Raw genomic sequence first — 5,884 nt, 5'->3', positions numbered from 1 at the left:
TCCAGACCAATAGAAGCAAAGAAGTTCTCTCAAGTGTCTTAAGTATATATGAAGAGAACACATCCCTAAGGAAACATCATCATGGCCATGACTTAAATAAAAGTTTGCACTCCGAGGGAGAGTGGGTAGGAAAGAGGGAACCGATTACAAGGAACTATATGTGACCTCCTCCCTGGGGGACGGACAACAAAAGAGTGGGTGAAGGGAGATGTCGGACAGGGCAAGATATGAGAAAATAACATTTTATAAATTATCAAGAGTTCATGAGGGAGTGGGGAGGGGGGAAGGAGGGGAAAATGAGGAGCTGATGTCAGGGGTTTAGGTGGAGAGCAAATGTTTTAAGAATGATGAGGGCAATGAATGTACAAATGTGCTTTACACAATTGATGTATGGATGGATTGTGATAAGAGTTGTAATATCTGGCTGGACCAGAGGATGTACACTGACACAGATAGGAACTGGAAATACAGGAAATCCAGGACAGACAAACCCCTCAGGACCAGTGGTGAGGGTGGTGATATCGTGAGAGTGGAGGGAAGGTGACATTAAGCCAAGTTGGACAGGGTAGATCTGCACATTTGGGTTTCCAAAACCGTAACTCTGGGCGTAGAAAGCCTCATCTTTTTCCCGTGGCTGTGAACTGCTAACCTTGTGGTTACTAGCCAGATGCATCACCCACTATGCCACCAGGACTCCTTCCTAAAACAATTAACCATTGAAAATCCTTAGGAGCACAGTCCTACTCTGACATGCATGGGGTCTCCATGAGTTGAGGTCATCCACGTGATGGCAATTAGTCTACTGGTGTAGATGTCCTGTAGAGAAGTAGACATAGAAGCTGCATTGGAAATAATAATCACAAACATAGTTTTTCTGGTTGGAGTATGGATGATCTCTGTGCTCCCTCTTTGCATGTCTGTATTTCCTATAATTATTATACTTTGCTTTTGTGTTAAGAAAACATAAAGGGTATTTCATTTTGAAAACTAGCAAACATGACAATGAGAAATAAAGGTCAAGAGAGAAGGACTGCCCCTGCAGTCTAGCCAGTCCATTAGCTCCTTGTTGGCAGATGTAGGTGGGGGGGCTTCATTTTTATCAAAAGGTTGCTTAGTGACCATAGAACCAGAGCAACGGGTCTAACTGGATGGCATTCATGCTGAAAGACGGCCTGATGAATTCATCTACAGTGCAAGGATAAATTGCCAACAAAAGAAACTGCCTTTAAAATAGACAGACACACCTAGTGTCCTGAGCATCTGCCTCAAGATTGTGGGAACCCATTGCCCTGCACCGTTCTTACTTGTGTCTCTGGCTGACAGTAAACTCTCAGGCCCACAACCCAGCTTTCCCTCTGTTGGTGGTCTGCCAGATGTCTATTTAAGCCCTGCATTTGCCCTTGGTCTCCTGGGGGCTTAATTTGTAGCCTCTTCCTAATGGATTTCAGTTGGGACTTGCTCTTTACTCTTTCTGAAGAACCTCCATAGGGGCCCTGCCTCCTGCGGCCCCAGTTCTGGGGTGGAGTCTGGATGCAGGACTCAGTAAGCTGAGCAAGTAAGACTTTGCCCTCCTGGGTGGGCCCTGCTACACTGGTTTTCTCTTGAATTCTTGTTTCTCTGTGCCTTATGTTGGTTGGCTGCCCTCCTTTGGGAGAAATATTGTTTCTTTAGCTTATACTTTCTCTTTTGTAATCATTCATTTGTAGTTGTTGTTGAAACCTACACAACAGAACTCATGCCAATTCAGGTTCCTACATGTTCAACTCCTGAACATTGCTTCTGTTCATCACTCTCACACTCCTGGGTTGAGTTATTCCATGAACTCACTGTGCTCTCAGTTTCCTGTGTAACCTTTTGTGTTGTTGTTAAGTTACTCTCATGTAGATAGTTCTTTAAAGGAGCACACTTTTAGCTTCTTTCAGTTCAGTTACAATGAATTTCTTACTCTAAATGCTTTGGACCTGAAAAATATTATTTGCTCCTGAAGTGTTTTTATTAATCTTATGTGTGATCTTATCCATCAGATTTTTTAGCATATGTTTTTTTAATCATTTTATTGGGGGCTAGTACAACTCTTATCACAATCCGTCCATCCATCCATCCATCCATCCATCCATCCATCCATCCATCCATTGTGTCAAGCACATCTGTACATTTGTTGCCATCATCATTCTCAAAACATTTGCTTTCTGCTTGAGCCCTTGGTGTCAGCTCCTCATTTTTCCCCTCCCTCCCCCACCTTCCCTCCCTCACAAATAGACTGTGGGGCCAGGACGTGGCATGTTTTTAACATATGTTTTTAGCATATATTTACAGCATATGTGACTTTGAGGACTAAGGGGGGCCTGACCCAACCATGGTATCTTCCATCACTTCATAGGCATGTAAAAGTTGGACATTGAATAAAGAAGACAGAAGAAGAATGTGAATTGTGTTGCTGGAGAAGAATATTGAAAGTACCACGGACCAGGGTGCACCGGTGAAACACACAACATCCCCCTAGTTCTTTAAGCCCCCCCACTATCATGACTCCAATTCTACCTTACAAATCCAGCTAGACCATAGCATGGACACTGGTACAGATAAGAGCTCTTGACACATGAAACCCAGGACAGATAAAGCCTTTGGGAACAGGAATGGGCGTAGTAATACCATGAGGGTAGGGGGAAGGTGGGGGGAAAAGAGGGAGAAAGGGAGAACTGACATCGCAATGATTGACATATAACACACACCCCCTTCGGGGGAGAAGAACAACAGAAATGTGGGTGAAGGGAGACAGTGGTCAGTGTAAGATATGAAAATAATAATAATGTATAACTTATGAAGGCTTCATGAGGGAGAAAGAGAGGGTGTGGGGGGGGAGGGGAAAAAAGAGGAGCTGATACCAAGAGCTCAAGTAGAAAGGAAATGTTTTGAAAATGATGATGGCAACATATGTACAAATGTGCTTGACACAATGGATGGATGTGTGGATTGTTATAAGAGCTGTAATAGCCCCCAATAATATGTTTTATTTTTTAAAAAACACCCCCCCAAAAGTACCATGAACTGATAAGGGGACAAACTGATCTGTCTTGAAAGAAATATGACCAGAATGTTCCTTAGAGTCAAGGATGACGAGACTTGTTCTTGCATACTTTGGATGTGTTGTCAGGAGACACCAGGCCCTGGAGAGGACAACCTGCCCGGTAAAGTGGAGGGACAGTGAAAAAGAGAAAAGGCTTCGATGAGGTGGATTGGCACAGTGACTATGTCTGGCAGAAACTAGATTGGAGTGGTGGAGGCAAAAGTCACAAGGAAAGAAATGGAGGCGATGAGAAGTGCCATTATGAAGGGGGAGATGGAGAGATGGCCGTGGGCTGGAGAGAGGTGCAATGGGAGGGAAGGGGTGCTGTTTGTGTTCTTTCTCCTGTGAGAGAATTGGAAACAGCATGCTGTTGTTGAGTGCCTTCAAGTCAATCCAACTCCCAGCAACCTGACAGGACAAAGTAGAACTGCTCATACAGTTTCTAATGTTGAAATTGTTAGGGAGGCCAATGACCCCATCTTTCTCCCATGGAGTAGCTGAGGAATTTGAACTGCCAACCTTTCCGTTAGCAGCTGAGCGCTTACCCACTGCAACCACAGCTCCTTCAGGAGTCATACAGAATGACGGAAAGAGCTTGACGTCAGGTTAAAGACCTTGACCAGATGGTGTGGTCAAGATGTAGTCCATTATTTAATATGGGCCTTCTAGCCACAATTCCTTTTGTGATGTAAATTCTCGCCTCTGGGCCCGTGATAATCATCCCATTTTTGAGAGCATTCTCTAGTATGCTTATGCTGGACAGGAGTGAGGTGAGAGCCATTTGAGTCTCACACTGAGCTGTTAACCACAGAGTCTGCAGTTCGAAACACACCAGCCGCTCCTAGGAGAAACATGAGGTTGTCTGTTCCCGTGAAGATTTAGTCTTGGGAACTCAAAGGGGCAGTTCTACTCAGTCGTATAATGTCACTATGAGTCAAAATGGACTCCATGGCAGTGAGTGAATGTGACCTCATTTACTGGGGGATGTAACTCAAGTTACTACCCTTGCTTTCCTTGGGGGTATGGTCCTCCGAAGGTAAAAGCCATACCTCCATCAAACCCCTGAGTTTTGTGACTTCATCTGTCTGACTGAGCAGGAGCAAAAGCAAGGAGACCTGCTTTGACTCCCAGGCAACTTGACTTCTGACTCTGGACCGTGTTTCTGGTGTGCCTCTGCCTGGGACTTGCCTCAAGTCTTGGGACTTGAGTTTCAGCTCAGCACCTGACCTGAGTCACCAACTTTTCAAAGTCTTGTGGAGGAAAAGGATTCCCCACTACCTCCCACCCCATCAGGAGGTCTGAACATCAGATTTGGGATTTACCAATACCCACAATCATGTGAGCCATTTCCCCAATGCTTTGTGAGTTCTGAGATATTGCATCGAATTGCAGACAAGAGTCCTAGGATGTGAGTAAATATGTTATGGGGAAGAACAGTGGTTGACATCACCGATAATGGGGTTTTAGAAAAGTTGGATGTTTGGGACATCTTTAATCTCCACCTCCTTTGGACTAGTCTCGTATTAACTCATCTAAAAGAAGTTGATTTTCACAGGTGGTTAGACCACAAGCTCTGGAGTTCTACCACCTTAGGTCTAATCCCAGCGTCACACTTACACTCTACTATGTGACTTTGGGCCATTTACTCTCTATGCGTAAGTATGGTGAAAAGAGACAAACCTGATGTGCACCTTTCATAAGTTGAAACCAGGCATGCGGTATCCCCTTGTTCTGTTTAAACGACTGCCTCTTGGTCTGTGGACAGGTTCAGCATGGACACAATGAAGTGTTCTGGAATTCCCAATCTTCCCAATGTTCTCCATGAACTCTTATTTTTTCCCCATGGACTCTTATGATCCACATAGTCAAACACCTTTGTATAGTCAATAAAACACAGCTAACCCTCTCTTTGGTATTCTCTGCTTTCAGCCAAGATTCATTTTACACCCTCGGTGTTATATCCCTCTTGACGTATCTTCAGAAGCTGGCTTGAATTGTTAGTAGTTACCTACTGATGTACTGCTGCAACTGTTTTTAAATTATCATCAGTAGAATTTTACTTACGTGTGAAATTGGTGATATTGTTCAATAATTTTGCATCCCATTCGCTCACTTTTCTTTGGAATGGACACAAATATGGATCCAGTTGGTTAACCTTTCAAATCCTCTTACTAAACTTACTAAATCTGCATGCTGAGCAAATAATTTCAGAAGCTGGACTATTTGAGGAATGTGGTGTTAGGAGTAGAGGAAGGCCTAATAATTATCTGAAATATGCAGATGGGACAGCCTTGCTTGCTGTGAAAATGAAGAATACTTGAAGCATTTACTGATGAAAATCATGAACGAGTCTTCAGTCTGGATTACAGCTCAATGTAAAGAAAACAAAAATCCTCCCAACTGAACCAATAGGTTACATCATGATACAGAGAGAAAAGATTGAAGTGGTCAAGGATTTCAATGCCAATAGAAGCAGCAGGCCAGAAATCAAACATTGTGAAGAGCTAAATAAATAAATAAAAAGAACTCAAACGGGAAGGGACAGGGAGGCTAAAAGAGGTGTGTGGGGAGAAGTCAGACACTTGCTGCCAGACTGCTGTCTCATCCCACAGCAGGGCTGGGCCTGCTCCCTGCTGCTGGAGACAATAGTCTACCTCTCTCTGGAGCCAAAGGCCATTAGTTTGATTCCTGTGGGCGGAGTTCACACCCAACTGATAATGGTTCCTATGAAGACCCAAAATCAAGTTAAGCTGTTACCAGAAATCTAGGATCCGCCTATCTTGCCGCCTATCTTGCCGCATGTACACCCCCAATCCC

At 44.0% G+C, this 5,884-nt stretch overlaps 1 pseudogene; it reads right to left on the bottom strand.

Annotated features, from left to right (window-relative positions):
* LOC101638087 overlaps positions 1–4,414 on the bottom strand; it is a 6,077-nt pseudogene extending 1,663 nt beyond the window's left edge.
* Positions 4,415–5,884: the final 1,470 nt, after the last annotated feature.

This window comes from Echinops telfairi, unplaced genomic scaffold (genome assembly GCF_000313985.2).
Source record: "Echinops telfairi isolate 266 unplaced genomic scaffold, ASM31398v2 ScPeMD7_7427;HRSCAF=8465, whole genome shotgun sequence".
Lineage (NCBI taxonomy): Eukaryota > Metazoa > Chordata > Mammalia > Afrosoricida > Tenrecidae > Echinops > Echinops telfairi.
Note: the sequence above shows the minus strand (reverse complement) of the source record. Positions and strands in the feature narration are given on the sequence as shown.